At 40.3% G+C, this 18,446-nt stretch overlaps 1 long non-coding RNA gene across 1 annotated transcript; it reads left to right on the top strand.

Moving 5' to 3' along the window:
- Nucleotides 1-6,712: 6,712 nt before the first annotated feature.
- LOC104221864 (uncharacterized) lies at nucleotides 6,713-8,757 on the top strand. The gene is made up of 3 exons (XR_011401171.1): nucleotides 6,713-6,899; nucleotides 7,066-7,282; nucleotides 8,569-8,757. It is a non-coding gene; the product is annotated as an uncharacterized lncRNA (long non-coding RNA).
- The last annotated feature ends 9,689 nt before the right edge of the window (nucleotides 8,758-18,446 follow it).

The following is an 18,446-nucleotide window of genomic DNA, read 5'->3' as shown; positions in this document are numbered from 1 at the left end:
CTACTCAATGGAAGAAAACCAAAGATAATTCATCTGAGAACCTTTGGTTGCAAATGTTATGTTCTAAACAACCAGAAGGACCAGCTTGGGAAGTTAGATGCAAAAAGTTATGAAGGAATTTTTCTGTAATATTCCTCTCAAAGCAAAGCCTACAAAGTCTATAACAAAAGGACACAATGTGTGGAAGAAAGTGTTCATGTGATCTTTACCGAGACTCCCTCTTCTAGAAAGGAAGGAAACAGTGATGATCAAGACAATGAACCACTTTTGGTTCCTGGGGAAATATCTGATGTTTCAATTGGCAAGGCTGATATGATGAGATAGATGAAGGAGGCAGGTGAAGAAAATGTAACATCCTCTTCAACTTCTCAAGAGGAACCTGGTACTCTAATTAATACCACTGAAGCTGAAGAAAGAGTTGGAGATGCAGTACAAGGCACTCCACAGGTAGCAGAACGAGGAGTGCAGGGAAATCCATCCAATTTGCCCAGTTCCTCTACCAATCAAACTTCAGTCCCAAATTGGAAACCCAAAAGCTCCCATCCACTTGATGATATAATCACCCCCTTGATTCTGGAGTTTAGACAAGATCAAAAACCAGAAATTCCATAGCCTTTTCAGCATTTTTATCCCATATAGAACCCAAAAATATTAAGGAAGCCTTGAAAGATGCAGACTAGATTACGTCAATGCAAGAGGAACTACATCAATTTGAAAGAAACAAGGTATGACACCTGGTACCTAGACCCTCAGACAGAACCATCATAGGGACCAAGTGGGTATTCAGGAATAAGCTGGATGAACATGGAAATACTACAAGGAACAAAGCAAGGCTTGTTGTCCAAGGATACAATCAGGAGGAAGGGATCGATTGTGATGAGACTTTTGCCCCAGTTGCTCGCATGGAAGCTATTAGGATCCTTATTGCCTTTGCATGACATATGGAATTCACCTTATTCCAAATGGATGTGAAGAGTGCTTTTCTGAATGGTTTTCTTAAGGAAGAAGTCTATGTCAAGCAACCTCCAGGTTTTGAATGTCATCTACATTGCGAACATGTATTCAAATTGGATTAGGCACTGTACGAATTGGAGCAGGCCCCTAGATCCTGGTATGAGAGGCTATCCAAGTTTCTCTTGGAAAATGGTTTCACAAGAGGAAAGATTGACAATACATTGTTCTTGAAAAACGGGGAAGGAACCTTCTCATTGTTCAGGTTTATGTAGATGACATCATATTTAGGGCTACAACAGACTCATCATGTGAAGAATTTGCTAAACTCATGGGAAGTGAGTTTGAAATGAGTATGATGGGGGAACTGAACTTCTTCCCGGGTCTTCGAGTGAAGCAGTCCATAAAGGGAACGTGTATCAGTTAGCAAAAATACATCAAAGAACTTCTAAAAAGATTTGATATGGAAGCATCAAAGGTGATCAATACCCCTATTGCTACTGCTACTATGCTAGACATGGATGATTCTGGATCATCTATAAATCAAATAATGCATTAGGGAATCATTGGATCTCTCCTCTACCTCATTGCCAGCAGGCCAGACATTGTATTTAGTGTGGGATTATGTGCAAGGTTTCAATCAAATCCTAAGGAATCTCATCTAAAGGCTGCTAAGAGAAGTCTAAGATATCTTAAGGGCATACATGACTTGGTTCTATATTATCCTTCAGGTGACAATTTCAACCTTATTGGTTATACTGACGCTGATTATGCAGGCTATCTGGTGGACAGTAAAAGCACATCTAGAATGGCTCATTTCCTTGGATCATATCTAATCTCATGGGGTACAAGGAAACAAAACTTAGTGGCTCTCTCGACAACTGAAGCAGAATATGTTGCAACTGCCTCATGCTGTGCTCAATTACTGTGGATCAAGCAACAATTGGAAGACTTTAACATGTACATTGATTGTGTACCACTTCTATGTGACAACACCAGTGCTCTTAATATGGTAAAGAACCCGGTTCAACATAAGAGAACCAAGCACATTGATGTCACACACCATTTTCTCAAAGACAATGTAGAGAAGGGACTTATTTGTATGAGATTTTGCCGCACGAAAGATCAAATTGAAGATATCTTCACCAAGCTCTGAGCAGGGAACACTTTGAGAGAAATAGGATGGCACTGGGGTTAATTAAACCTAATTGAGAACTTGGTTATGCTCATATGGCTATGAAAGTCATACTCAGGTAAAATTAGCTAAAGTATTTTCTGACCAGGCCTAACTCACATCTATATCATTGCAAGTAAACACACATAATGATTATAGAAACTAAAGGTACAGTGTTGAGCTGCGAAAGAGAGTTGCAAAATCCTTTTACAAAAACAGGTCAGGAACCTTGTTCATATACCACAAGTCAGTAGTAATGTGTTTTTCTCAGGCTTTTTCAAAAGACAACAAAATTAATGCAACTGCCTCATTATCCGACTTTTTAGAGTCTGTATATCATGTCGTATCTCTCAAATCCTTTCACTTCCTCTGCACGTTATGTACTCCCACAAACCTACCGTCATTTCGAAAAATTTTAGAACGTGTTCCTCTCCCCTCTCATTATTAGCTCTTCCTTCCATAAAACCCTCATACTCCCAACAGTTCTGAACCATTCTCTCCCATTGCATCTCTGTAATTTCTTTCAGAACCCTCTAAATCCTCTCTCACAATGGCCAACGAATAATTTTCTCCCTCTCCTATCATCAACACCACTCCCATATCTCCACCTTCCTTAACATCACCACTAGAAATCCACTTCTCCACTATCCCTGATAATATTGTCCCCACACCAGTTTCCTCTTCATCTCTGGTCGCCCTTACTCCTCCGTCAAAACCTGCCTCACTTCCATCTCCTCCTTCTTCTGATCAAACGAAAGAACACCTGGAGAGTGCTACCTCTCAGGTGTTAGAGGTCTCTGAGAAAGATCCCGATCAGTACTTGAACTCCTCCTTTCTAGACTCAGTGTCTCCCATAGAGAGTCACTAGAAAAGGAAGTAGCGTAAAATATCATGGCTATCGCTGCTGAGAGTCTTATGAATGAAGGAGCCTCCCCTCTGCCTGAGTCTTAGGGGGAAGAAACTTCATTCTTAGGGGATTAAAGGACTATGGTGCTTTTTGAGTCTTCGGTTCATGACACAGTCACAGCAAAACCTGTTGGAGAACCTGATTCTTCTTCAGCCAAAACAAACCAGGAGCCCATCTTCTATACTAAGCCCTTGGAGTCCACTCCTCCTATTGTGGTGCCTTTTGATGAAGATGACATGGTTCTCAGTGCCCGTTTTAAGATACACAAACCAGCAGTTAATCCTGAGTCTTCCTCCAAGCAACCCACTACCAGGTTGCAGAAGAAAGAGGAATTTGAGTCTACCTTGCAGAAAAGTAAGTGGAGTATTAAGAAAAAGAAGAAGAGGTTGATGAAACAGGGGAAGTTGTGGCTGACAAAAACATTCCAGTGGTTGAGGTTGATGAAGATGTTGTGGAGGAACCTAGTTCCTTAGTGAAAAGATCTATAAAAGTCCAAAAGTTTGTGGTTGAAGCTTCAGAGGAAGCTGTGGAAAACCAAAGTAGAACATCTATGAAGAGTGGTGGTAAATCTAAGAAGGTTGTGGTTGAGAAAGATTTGCCTGAAGGTGTATTGTGGTTGTTGCAAGCAGGAAAGGGAAGTCTGTTGAAATATCTAAAAAATGAAAGCGGGAAACTGTGGGAGGACTTGGTTCAATGAAGACCATTCCAAGTGACAGTGGACTTGGGCAGGAGAGATTGAGAACCTAGAAAGTCTTGTGGGGTCGCATGTTTGACCCGGCAATCTCGGAGATGGCAGGCATGAGGCAAGGTCTAGAGATGGTGCAATTCCAGCAATGGGGTCACTTGTTTAAGGAGGATGTGCCTAAGGTATATGAAGATGAGGTGCAAAACCTTTATGAAACTCTCTTCACTATTGAAGGGGATCATATATGCGTGTTGGTAAATGGAGTTGACATTGTGCTTAACGCTTCAGCATTGGTAAAAGCTCTCCAAGTTCCATGTGAAGAGATGTCCTTAGTAAAGGGTGCTGGTAGAGCTAACTTTAGGAGAGCCATTGTGAAAGAGCAGGCTATCCAGTAGGGAGATTGGGTGCATAAAAGGCACTACTTCCGGTGTATCAACTTCTCTTTGAACTGGTCAATAAGGTTCTTTTACCTAGTATTTAGAGAAGGTCTATCGCTTCCAAGGCTGATCTGGTCTTAATGGAGGCTCTTGATGAGTTCACACCGATATATCTGCCCGGAATTATGATAGCACACATGAAAAAAGTGGCGAACTTTCAAGATGGAAATCATGGGCTTCCATACGGATTTCTCCTTACTCGGGTGTTCCAGTTTTACCAGGTATCTTTTGCCAATCCAAAAGTAGGCACCCGCAAAAAAACCTTCTCCAAAACAACTCTGGAAAAGTGTGAGTGTGTAGAAAATATTGGGGGAAGCACTTTGATAATTTCTCAGCTGATAAATGCTCAGAATGTTGCTACCGAAGAAATCAGAAGGTTGAGGGCTCAGAATGCCATACTGTAAACTCAACTCAGTCAAGCTGTTGGGGCATCTGGTTCTGTTAATTCTTCCTATGAAGAAGTTGCTCGCTTGACTAAGGAGAATGTTGAGCTTAGGCAACAGGTGGAGAACCTGCGGGAGAAACTGCTTGAGGAACAACTGTCCGCAAATTCCCCAATGCACCTGGTTCTCAAAACCATTGATGCCTCCTCATCCAAGCCTTCCTCTTCTAATGCCCCTAGGATCCTCTCAGTGACCAGCTGTCTTATATTCTGATGTTTTGTGGCTGTTGTTTTCTTTTTGTTTTTTTTATGGCATGTTGAATTTCACTGTTACTGCTCCCGTTTGAAACAGTCCAATTTATTATCAATGAAACAACTCTTCTTTTGCTAGTACAATGCTTGTTTTCCTTTTGCTTCTCTTTTTTATCATGTTGTGTGCACATATGTGGCATGAGTTAGCTGTGTTAGACTTCTTTATACCTTTTTTCCTGATTGTGCCTTTTCAATGATGTCAAAAGAGGGAGGATTTGGTTAACTTAAAATATTGAAGCAGGTGATTAAGGGGGAAGCATAGAGTCAGGGGGAACACATGAGATTTCTAGTACTTTATCTGGTTAAGTTAAGCTCTATAAATAGTCATCAATGTTAAAAGTTTGTCATCGTCAAAAAGGAGGAAATTGATGGGCTTAAGGTCTCTTAGTCTATATTTTAATGATCTAACAAACTTTCTGTATAGAACCAGATAAAGGACCTGATATATGCCTGGTACAATCATTCAACAATGGACTCAAGATAATCTGGGTAGTGTGCCTTTGGATTCACAAGAACCAGTTTAGGGACCTGATCCCTTGGTGTTTCCCTGACAGAAGTATAAGTCAACTCTACAGTTGGAAAGCAACTATAGAAAGTGACTGCCTGCAACTGTGCACGCTACAGTGCAGCACTCACTTTCCATTGGGAAGAGGCGTGTACCAATCAAGAATAGACATCATCATTGGGATGTCTTTTGAAGTATAATAACATTGTGTAAGGTATAAGATATTCACTTGAGCATTTAGTGATATTCTCTCAAGCATTGAAGATCTCATCCAGCATTGAAGTCACAAGTGTGTCAAGAACAAGAGACAACTCCACTACCTTGTAACTCTTATCTTGCTTTCTTAGAAGCTTTGTTTTAGGAAACTCAAAATCATAAACCATCTGAGTTTGTGTTGTGACTAGAGTTAGTCATAGGTTGAAGTCTTTGTAACTAGTGAGTGACAAAGTGGCTTGTGATAAGTGTATTACAAGTTAGAGTGATTGAAGTCTTTATAATAGAGTTATTACAAAATGGCTTGTAATAGTGTAGTTACAAGTTAGTAAAGTTGAAATCCTACCAGTGTAGGTCATGGTGTCCCTTTGAGTTGGAATTTTTCCACATAAAAATTTTGTGTCTTATTTACATACTGTTTCAGTAGTTAGCACTGAGGGAATTGATATAGGACCAGGTCTCTATACAGTTGGTGGACTCATATAAACTATCACATGTTAACAATTTTCATGTACCAACAAGCCTTGGAAGCATTAAAGTGCTTCAGCCCCATGTTTGAGTTTCTCTTTTCAGCAATGAAGCAGTAAGTTACAGGAGGAACAAAAACGTAGCTTGGAGAGAAACGCATAAATCCAATCATATATGTTCATATTTGTTTGGTTATATAAACTATCACATGTTAACAATTTTCATGTACCAACAAGCCTTGGAAGCATTAAAGTGCTTCAGCCCCATGTTTGAGTTTCTCTTTTCAGCAATGAAGCAGTAAGTTACAGGAGGAACAAAAACGTAGCTTGGAGAGAAACGCATAAATCCAATCATATATGTTCATATTTGTTTGGTTAAATGCACACATCTTGATTAATCAGGTTTGGCTTTGATAAATAAAAAATTGAGATTGATGAAATACTTAATATATATATATATATATATATATATATATATATATATATATATATATATATATATATAAGTGAGAGCAGGGTGTACGAACACTGTACTAAATTATTGTACACATAGTAATCGAGATTGTACTATGGATTTGGACCTTTGTCATTGGTGATTGAATTTATTTATCTTTTGGTGGGGACAAGCGATTCTAATTTAGTTGCAATCATATATTTCTCTTCCTTGGGACCACACATGTCTACCTTTTGGGACATCTGGCCTACACTTCTCCTCTATTTCTGATTTTTGTTTCTGTTACTTTTCTCTCAGAAAAAGAGTTGCTATATGCTATTTTCGAAAAATTGGTCTGCACACACTTGTGGATTGTACCTCCAAGATTTAGGACGACTCCTATAAGCACTGGTTCAGTTTTCACGGTCTTGCGGTATTGCTATTGATAATTCTTTTGAATATAGTTTTTAGCTAATTTCTATCACATTTTAGTAATCGTACCTGATTTACATATGCATTGTCTCTTTGATGTATTTTGTCTTTATTACCAAAAATTAAAGGTATCAGAAGTAACTATAATTTTTATGTGGACCTTGCAGCCATGGTATTTGATGATATGTCTAAGTCACTTTATTGGGAGTATATCGATGTGTCCTCCTCCTATTTTGGCTGTACATAGTGAAATCTCTGGAAGCGACTGAGCAAGGGATCTTCCAGAAGAAGGCCAAATTTATCTTACTTTGATCATTTTGGGGCCATTATTCAAGACTTAAGGTCACCATTTGGTGTTACCGTCGTTCACACTAAAGCTGCAATGTATGATTTTCAGTTACATGTTATTGATATATTTTATTTTTTTGCTTTGTTACTATTTTTTTCATTGAAATTGCATAATAGTAAGAGTGCATGAATCATCAGGTGTGGCTTTTTCCACTACCGTTATTAGTCCCATTTTTATTCTTATAAATTTAAATAATTCATTTGAGAAAACTTGAGGAGCATATTGATACGGAAAATACTTTAAAAAGTACGAATGACACAAAACTCGCATCAGCCTTATTATTTTTCCTTTGGAATTGGAATTTTACAAGCTTGAACTTCTTTTAATTTCTTATACATTACTGTTACCAATATACTTTCTATGTGAAATATATTTCTCCCTATTTTTCATTTGAGGTGATGGTGTTTTTCTATGATTTTATTATTAATATGTTCTTCGTCTTGAAGTCAGTGATTCATTTGCGTTAAGCTTCTTCCAGATTGATTTTCCAGGCTACAAAGGCAAGAATTTGCCTCCTGTCACTTAAGCGTTAATGAAAAATATGGGACCATCAAATTTCTTTTACAAGTTTATTTAATTGGGAGATTCCTTCCATACCATCATATTTAACTTTTGGTTTGTATTTATGTACAGTGAAGGTGGTAATAGAATAAAGAGAAGCTTAGCTAACATAGCTGGTGACCATATGCGATATAGTTGTCCAAAGTCTCTTCGTCTTGTACATTCTGTAAATTGCCTTTTTACGTTTTCTATATGTTATTTCGAGCTTAACTTTTTCTCATACTCATATCTCAAGGATGTACTTGAGGTTTCTTAGAATAGTTCAATGAACTTTGTCTTTTGCTGTCTCATGAGTATAACAATGATTGCTTTTAACAAATCGTGGCAATATTTTGATGACTTTTTGGTGTTTATAGAGTATTTTTTTCTTTGCTGTACTTTGAAAAATATTAATGTTTGTAGAATGGACAAAGAAAAATTGTCATTTTTGAGCTTTCTTCAGTTGTAGTATCATATGGAGCAACTCTGCCATTTCATGTGTGAAAAAAAGGAGAAAACAGTAAATCACCTACTTCTTGACTCTGAGATGGCTAAGAGATCTAGAATATGGTGGCATCATTTGGAATGACACTACTCCTAAAGTGGGTTTCTCTATTTTAAAGGGAGTAATGTTATTATCCAATTACCTTCTCCTCTTTAATTTGACATTTGGAAGTTCTAATATCTGGAGCGTGCCTCAATTCTTATGAAATTTTAAACACCTTTATAGGTCATGGGAGACATTTCTAGAAAACTTATTTGATTTTAAATCATATGGCAGGAAAGTTGACGTTCAATGCTGACGGAGCATGAAAGCAACTCTATAGGTGGCTTTGGTGCACTGTCTGAAAAAAGCTTCTGATGTTTGTCAGAGAAAGAATTAAAAGAAACAGAAGTTAATAGCTTATAATCCCTTGGATATATAGTTTAACTTTGTAAGTCTTTTGATTTGCTGAATTCTTGGAATGAGTAGTGGAATTTTGAATAGTATTTAATAAGTACAGTTCACAAGAGAAAATTAGTGTTGTTCAACAATTATACTCTAAACTTCTCTTCTTATACAATAAATATGATATTGTATGAACATTCACGTCTGCATTCAAACTTGTGCTCTTACACTCCGAATTTCTCCATATTATTTGTTCCTGATATGTTATTCTCTCAAGTTTTTCTCAAAGTGTTCCTAAAACATTCAATATGCACAGGATGTTGGGCCCGTGCTCAGCACGGGCGTACAATTCTAGTTGACAAAATATACTTCAGTTCTGTAATGACTCAGCCGGTCATTTTAAGAATTAACACTCCGATCCCCTATTAACTGCTTTCCCCGTATTATTTTCTACTATTTTAGTTGCCGGGAGGATTCGTTTGGAGTTTCGAAGTTTTTTGGGACACTTAGTCCCTAAATGAGAGTTTAAGCTTTACAATATGGACCGTAGTCAGAGCAATGTGAAGACGGCCTTGGAATGGAATTCTGTTGGTTCCGTTAGCTCCGTTGGGTGATTTCGGGCTTAGGGGCATGTTCGGATTGTGTTTGGAGGTCTGTAGCTTATTTAGGCTTGAAATGCCGAAAGTTAATTTTTTGAAGAGTGAGATTTTGATATAGGGTCGGAATGAAATTTCAAAAAGTTGAGTAGGCCCGTGGTGTCATTTGGGACGTGTGTGCAAAATTTTAGGTTATTCGGACGAGGTTTGATAGACTTTTTGACCAAAAGCGGAATTTGGAAGTTTTGGAATTCTTAGGCTTGAATCCGAAGGGGAATTGGTGTTCTGAGGGTTGGTACAAGTTTGAATAGTGTTATGTGACTTATTCGTACTTTTGGTTGAGGTCCCGGGGGCCTCGGGATGATTTCGGATGATAATCGAGAAGTTGGTAGTTAGAATTTGCAGCTGAAGCTGCTGAGTTCCTATCATAACTGCACCTGCAGATTGGGAACCGCAGGTGCGAGATCGCAGAAGCGGAAGAGCAGCCGCAGATGCGGCCAGGAGCTAGAAGATCAGAAGTCGTAGGTACGGAAGGTTGTACACACTTGCGAGACCGCAAGTGCGGTAGGTAAGGCGCATGTGCGGTCCCAAGACTTTAAGTGTAAATCGCAGATGCGGTTGGCTAGACCGCAGAAGTAGTACTGCAGAAGCGGTAAAAGGGCCGCAGTTGCGGAATCCCTTGGCCAGAACCTATATAAGACTTCCTTTGCGATTTTCAGTTTTATTTCACCATTGTTAAGTCGGATTGGGAGCTTTTTGGGGGATTTTGAAGAGGGAATCCAAGAGAACTTTGTGGAGGTAAGATTTTTGGAACCAAAAATCGTTTCTATGGTGATATTCTAATGATTAGACAAGAAATTTATGGAAATTAGTGGTTAAAAATTGGGGGTTTGGGGTTTGAAATTGGAGACTTTGATTTAGGGATTTGAGGGGTCGTTTGTGGTCGGATTTGATGTATTTGGTATGTATGAACTCGTGAGAGTGTAAGGATTCTAGTTTTGTGAATTTTATCTGATTCCGAGATGTGGGCCCGGGGGACGTTTTGGGCAATTTTCTGAATTTTGCGTGTTAGCTTCGAATTAATTAGTTAAATTAGTTATTTAAAGTTATATATATATATATATATATATATATATATATATATATATATATATATATTATGCAATTACTTTGAATATATTTGGGCCATTTAGAGTAGGATACTTGTGGCAAGAATGTGATTTCGAGTTGAGTGAGCTGGTTCGAGGTAAGTGGCTTACCTAAACTTGTGTGAGGGAACTCCCCTTAGAATTTGGTGTTGTGTTATGTGAGTACCGTGTACGTGTGGTGATGAGTGCGTACACGTGTTAATTGTTGAAATCGCGTTTTCATTAAGTTAATACCTATATTTTCTTATAATTGAGCAATATTTGTACTTGAAGCCTCTTGCTTAGTTTAGGAAAAGCAGGCTTATGTGATTTAACTGTCTTACCTGCTTTAATTGCCTACTTGTACTCCGTGCAGCATGTTAGAGTAGAATTTCCTGCTTAAATTCTAGAATAGAACCGTAAATTCTTCTGAGACTGTTGTGTGATTTACTTTGGGACTACGGGACGATATCTCAAGAGATCCCCTGCATATTTACTTTGGGACTACGGATCGGTATTCTGATAGATCCCCCTGCACATTTATATTTGGGACTCTAGGACAGCACCCGATAGATCCCCTGTACTGGATATTTACTTTGGGACTACGAATTGATATTCGGGGAGTTTTCTCTGCATATTTATGGTTCGGACAGCGGGACGATATCCCGGGAGATCCTCTGGACATTTACGTTTGGGACTACGGGATGATATCCCGAGATATCCACTGTTGTTATTTCTATGTACTAAATTAGATTCTTTCTGTGATTTTATTCATTATAGACTGTTAGCATTTTTATTATGTTGTCTATTCTATACTGTTTTACCTTGTTTTTCATCTATAATCAGTATGGCCCTGACCTTCCTCGTCACTACTCGACCGAGGTTAGGCTTGGCACTTACTAAGTACTATTGTGGTGTACTCATGCCCTTCCCTGCACATGTTTTTCGTGTGAAGATCCAGGTTCGTCGGCTCAGCCATACTCACAGTGAGGCGAGGCGATCTTCAGAGACTTCGTGGTATATCTGCCGCGTCCGCAAACCGAGGAGTCCCTCTCTATTCTCACTTCTAGCTTTAGCTCTCCTGTATTTACTTTTGTTTAGATATTCTGGAGTTAGAACACTTTGTAGTTATTCCACAGCTTGTGATTTCATGAGATTCCGGGTTTTGGGAGTTGTTTCAGTTTGAGAGTTTATATTTGTACATGTCGAGCGGCATCTTAAACGTTTTATTATGTTTTATCCGTAGTTTTTGGCTAGTTTTATCTTTCATTTTCTTTTCCGCAAATTGTTAGGCTTACCTAGTCGTAGAGACTAGGTCCCGTCACGACAGTTCACGGAGGGCGAACATGGGTCGTGACAAGTTGGTATCAAAGCTCTAGGTTCAGAGGAGTCATGAATCATAAGTCGGTTTATTAGACTCTCGCGGATTGGTACGGAGACATCTGTACTTATCTACGAGAGGCTATGTAACTGTTAGGAAAATTCCACTTCATTTGATTTCCTTGTCGTGCGATATTTTGGTATCACAATTCTAAATTTCTGTCTTCTATTCTCTCACAGATAGTGTGGACACGTGCTACCGGAGATGACCAGGCACTCATGCCCCCTATTAGAGCTGTCAGAGGTCAGGGTCGGGGTAGAGGCCGAGGACGCGCCCGTGGTGCAGCCAGAGCACCCGCGTGAGCTACCACAAAGGAGCCACCAGCAGCTCTAGCCAAAGTCCAGGCACCTAATACGCCTACTACTACTACTATTCCAGCTCTCCAGGAGACTCTTGCACAGTTGGTGAGCATGTACACCACTCTAGCTCAGGCAGGGTTGATTCCCCTTGCTGTAGCCACATCCCTGGCGGGGGGAGGAGCACAGACTCCCGCCGCCTGCACTCTACGCAACGGGTCTAGGTTGATCAGATCCCAGAGGTTATACCGGTACCGCCTGTGGCCTCAGTTCAGCCCGAGGACAGGGCATCGGCTTCAGAGGATGAGCAGCAGAGGCTTAAGAGGTTCAAGAAGTATAAGCCTCCTGTATTAAGTGGTTTAGCATCATATGATGCCCTGGGATTTCTGCATTATGGGTATATCAGGATTGAGTGGGGTTTCTTTCACTGCCTTCCAGCTTCGAGGAGAAGCCTACCAGTGATGGCGTACTTTTGAGTTGAATAGTCTAGCTGAGGTAGCATCCCTTACTTGGACTCGGTTTTTGGATATGTTCTTGAGAGAGTTTGTCCCTCAAAGCGTCAGGGACGCATGACGCACAGAGTTTGAGCATTTGCGCCAGGGCATTATGACTATTTCAGAGTATGTTGTCCGCTTCACTGACTTGGCTAGGCATGCACCAGCCTTGGTTGCTACAGTTCGTGAGAGAGTTCGCCAGTTTATTGAGGGGCTCATTCCCTGCATTAGGTCTAGCATGGCTCGTGAGTTAGAGATGGATATTTCTTATCAGCAGGTGGTGAGCATTCCTAGGAGAGTGGAGGGCATACATGCTCGGTACAAAGAGGAGAGGGAGGCCAAGAGGTCTCGAGCGTCAGGCCATTATCCTGGTGCTCGTGCCCCAGCTGCATTTCGTCATGTTAGGGGTTATATGAGTCACCCCGTAAATTCAGCTCTTCCAGCAGCCAGTAGTATTCTAGCTCCTCCTAGACCTCAGGAGCCTTATTATGCACCTCTAGTATCTAGTGTGCCTCCTGCACGGGGTGCTTTCAGTGATCAGTCTAGCAGACCTGGCCCGAGCCAGTCACAGCCACCACGCCCTCCCAGAGCTTGTTTTGAGTGTAACGACACATGCCATATGGTGAGGGATTACCCCAGACTTAGAAGGGGTGCACCTCCACAGACTCCTCAGCCACAACATGCCCTACAGAGTTCTCAGGCTATTGTTCCAACACCAGTTGCTACCCCACCTGCTCAGCCAGCTAGAGGTGGAGGTCGGGGAGGTAGAGGTCGCCCTAGAGGGGGAGGCCAGGCCAGATATTATGCCCTTCCTGCCCGTACTGAGGTTGTCACCTCCGATTCTATCATCACAGGTACTGTCCTAGTTTGTCATAGAGATGCATCGGTTCTATTTGATTCAGGCTCCACTTATTCTTATGTGTCTTCTTATTTTATCCTGCATTTGGGCATATCTCAGGATTTTTTGAGTTCCCCTGTTTAGGTTTCTACTCCTGTGGGGGATTCTCTTATTGTAGACCGCGTTTATCGGTCGTGTTTGGTTGCTCTTAGTGGTTTTGAGGCCAGAGCCGATTTATTATTGCTCAACATGGTAGATTTCGATGTTATTTTGGGCATGGACTGGTTGTCTCCTCATTATGCTATTCTTGATTGTCACGCCAAAACCGTGACGCTGGCTATGCCAGGCGTACCGCGAGTAGAGTGTAGGGGTATTTTATATCACACTCCAGTAGAGTTAGTTCTTTCCTTAAAGCTCAGTGAATGGTTGAAAAGGGGTGTGACGCGTATCTGGCCTATGTGAGAGATGTTAGTGTTGATACCCCTACAGTTGATTCATTCCCAATAGTACGGGACTTCCCTGATGTGTTTTCCAGCTGATCTTCCGGGTATGCCACCCGATAGGGATATTGATTTCTGCATTGATTTGTTGCCAAACACTCAGCCCATTTCCATTCCTCCGTATCGTATGGCCCCTCCTGAGTTGAAGGAGTTGAAGGATCAGTTACAGGAATTGCTTGATAAGGGTTTTATTCGACCCAGTGTATCACCTTGGGGTGCTCCTGTCTTGTTTGTGAAGAAAAAGGATGGTTCTATACGTATGTGCATTGATTATCGCCAGTTGAACAAAGTTACAGTAAAGAACCGGTATTATTTGCCTCGTATTGATGATCTGTTGACCAGTTACAGGGTGCATGAGTATTTTCTAAGATTGACTTACGTTCAGATTACCATCAGTTGAAGATTCGGGAGCCAGATATTTTGAAAACTGCCTTCCGGACTCGGTATGGTCATTACGAGTTCCTTGTTATGTCATCTGGGTTGACCAATGCCCCAACAACCTTCATGCATTTGATGCACATTGTGTTCTGGCCATATCTTGACTCGTTCATCATTGTCTTTATTGATGATATTTGTGTATACTCTCGGAGACGGTAATATCATGAGAAACACCTGAGGACAGTGCTTCAGACTATTAGAGAAAAGAAGTTGTATGCAAAGTTCTCCAAATATGAGTTTTGGTTGGATTCCGTGGCATTCTTGGGTCTTCCAAGGGTTGGTACAAGTTTGATTAGTGTTATGTGACTTTTTCACACTTTTGGTTGATGTCCCGGGGGCCTCGGGATGATTTTGGATGGTTATCGGGGAGTTGGAAGTTAGAATTTGCAGCTGAAGCTGCTGAGTTCCTGTCATAACCGCACCTGCAGATTGGGGACCGCAGGTGCGAGACCGCAGAAGCGGAAGAGCAGCCGCAGATGCGGCCAGGAGCTAGAAGACCAAAAGTCGCAGGTACGGAAGGTTGCACGCACCTGCGAGACCGCAGGTGCGGTAGGTAAGGCGCAGGTGCGGTCCCAGGACTTTAAGTGGAAACCGCAGATGCGGTTGTCTAGACAGCAGCGCGGTACCGCAAAAGCGGTAAAAGGGCAGCCAAGTGCGGAATCCCAGGCGTGAACCTATATAAGATTTCCTTCGCGATTTTCAGCTTTATTTCACCATTGTTTAGTCGGATTGGGAGTTTTTTGGGAGATTTTGAAGAGGGAATCCAAGGGAACTTTGTGGAGGTAAGATTTTTGGAACCAAAACTCATTTCTATGGTGATATTCTATTGATTAGACAAGAAATTTATGGAAATTAGTGGTTAAAAATTGGAGGTTTAGGGTTTGAAATTGGAGACTTTCATTTAGGAAATTGAGGGGTCGTTTTTGGTCGAATTTTGATGTATTTGGTATGTATGAACTCGTGAGAGTGTAAGGATTCTAGTTTTATGAATTTTATTCGATTCCGAGATGTGGGCTCAAGGGACTTTTTGGGAAATTTTGTTAATTTTGCGTGTTAGCTTTGAATTAATTAGTTAAATTAGTTACTTAAAGTTATATTTATATTATGCAATTACTTTGAATAGATTTGGGCCATTTGGAGTCGGGTACTCGTGGCAAGAACGTAATTTCGAGTTGATTGAGCTGGTTCGAGGTAAGTGGCTTGTGTAACCTTTTGTGGGGGAACTCCCATTAGGATTTGGTATTGTGTTATTTGAGTACCGTGTACGTGAGGTGACGAGTGCGTACACATGTTAATTGTTGAAATCCCGTTTTTATTAAGTTAATACCTATGTTTTCTTGTAATTGAGCAATATTTGTACTTGGAGCCTCTTGCTTAGTTTAGGAAAAGCAGGCTTATGTGATTTAACTGTCTTACCTGCTTTAATTGCCTACTTGTACTCCGTGCAGCATGTTAGAGTAGAATTTCCTACTTAAATTCTAGAATAGAACCGTAAATTCTTCTGAGACTGTTGTGTGATTTACTTTGGGACTACGGGACGATATCTCAAGAGATCCCCTGCATATTTACTTTGGGACTACGGATCGGTATTCTGATAGATCCCCCTGCACATTTATATTTGGGACTCTAGGACAGCACCCGATAGATCCCCTGTACTGGATATTTACTTTGGGACTACGGATTGGTATTTTGGGAGTTTCCCCTACATATTTATGGTTCGGACTATGGCACGATATCCCGGGAGATCCTCTTGACATTTACGTTTGGGACTACGGGATGATATCCCGGGAGATCCCCTATTGCTATTTCTCTGTACTGAGTTAGATTTTTTTGTGATTTTATTCGTTATAGACTGTTAGCATTTTTATTATATTGTCTTATTCTATACTATTTTACCTTATTTTTCATCTATAGTCAGTAGGGCCCTAACCTTCCTCGTCACTACTCGACCGAGGTTAGGCTTGGCACTTACTGAGTACCGATGTGGTGTACTCATGCCCTTCCCTGCACATGTTTTTCGTGTGCAGATCCAGATTCGTCGGCTCAGCCATACTTCCAATGAGGCGAGGCGATCTTTAGAGACTTCGATGTATATCTGCCGCGTCCGCGGACCGAGGAGTCCCTCTCTATTTAGCTCTCCTGTATTTACTTTTGTTTAGATATTCTGGAGTTAGAACACTTTGTAGTTATTCTACAGCTTGTGATTTCATGAGATTCCGGGTTTTGGAAGTTGTTTCAGTTTGAGAGTTTATATGTATACATGTCGAGCGGCATTTTAAACATTTTATTATGTTTTATCCGCAATTTCGTTTTCTTTTCCGCAAATTGTTAGGCTTACCTAGTCGTAGAAACTAGGTGCCATCACGACAGTTCACGGAGGGCGAACTTGGGTCGTGACAAGTTCATTAATTGATTGCATGTCTTCAATGCTACAATGGTTGTCTTACTTATTTTGGTCATCACTAAAAAGCAACTCAGTGTACGAAACATTCTATATTTACGTAGATTTCTGGGTAGGATCGCATTCCAATTGGATGTAATACATATAGTCTATTCTAATGCAAGCATCAATAGTTAATTCTACAGTTCAAACACTGTTTTATAAGTTACACGAAATCAACTTTACTGTTAGACCAAAATAAGCACATAATTTGGTACGTGCTTAGTTAGCTCGGCCCGGATTAAAGCCCTCGAACTTATCCATATTAAGACTTTTGTCTAAACAACGGGACACATGAGTTCCGACATGTATTCCCTTGAATATAACAACATACTCTCCAACTTTTTCGTGAATTATTTCTTATATTATGGAGAAATCACTTAATTTTAAAAGTGTCGGTAGCACCTTATCTTGTATTAGGTATGATCTAGATAATATTCCGAGGAATTTAGTAAAAGTGGAATGATTTTGTTAGAGAAATTAATATCCTAAATTATGTATCAAGAACATTGGCTTGTCATGTCCATTTTCCATTCGGTTAATTGGACAATGTTGGTTCATTGCTTTTATGCCATACTTGTGTCTCGACCGTCCTTTGAAACTGCATGCTTAGCCAAATCGGAACGGGTCGGCTCAGTGGCAGTATATAACATCGGGTGTAATGTTTACATTAAAAATTCAACATATTATTTAATAAATGGAGTAATAAGTTATTGAAAATTTGAAGGACATAGTAATTGAAAATCCAACACCCTCGAGGTGCGCGCATATCATGGGAATGGTTTAATGTTTCTGCACTAGGTAGTTGTCATGGACGAGGGAGTACTTTTATATTCTGAATTTCTGATGTTCTTTGTCGCAGTGTGGAGTTTTGGTATTTACTCAGATCCCTCTTTACTCTTTGTATACATGTTAAGCTGTTGAGTTCAGTACCAGCTTTCACTTCATTCATTGAATGCCCAAAATAACATTAATTCTCATGCCAATAAGACCAACTCTAGACGCTTTTTAGGGTGTGGCCTTTAACCACGCTCAAAAAGTGTGGCTTAAACTATCAAAATGTATGGGCTTTGATCAAAGGCTACACTTTTTGGCCTAAGAAAATGCTTTTTAGGGAGTGGCCTAAGCGTAACCTTTACTCTAAAACAACGCTTTTCATGTGGCAAAGTTCAGGATTTACCATAGCCACGCTTTTTAAGTCCTATTGCTACACTTTTGAAGCGTGCTCATTGTCACCTTATAAGCAACCTTTAACAAGCGTTGCTCCATTAGCAAAGTTTGTAAAACGTGGTCTTTAAGCCTATACCCTACTGCCACACTTTTGACGCGTAGCATTATCATACATATTTTAACCTTTATGCAAGTATCAATTTTATGTTTAAAAATTACATTTTTTCATATATGATGTATTCACATTTATTTCATAAATATTAACTTCAGTATGGAGATCTCAAGCGCTACATTAATAACAAATAACAAAATTTGTTTCAAACGAATATATATACTTGCAATGAACTTTGAAGAAGGAAAGAAGTCCAGAAGTCGCAGGTGCGGAAGGTTGGGCGCACCTGCGAGACCGCAGGTGCGGTTGGTTGAGCGCAGGTGCGGTCCTAAGACTTTAAGTGGAAACTGCAGATGCGGTTGGTTAGACCGCAAAAGC

Source organism: Nicotiana sylvestris, chromosome 7 (genome assembly GCF_000393655.2).
Source record: "Nicotiana sylvestris chromosome 7, ASM39365v2, whole genome shotgun sequence".
Taxonomy (NCBI): domain Eukaryota; kingdom Viridiplantae; phylum Streptophyta; class Magnoliopsida; order Solanales; family Solanaceae; genus Nicotiana; species Nicotiana sylvestris.
This window is presented reverse-complemented; position numbering and strand designations above follow the sequence as displayed.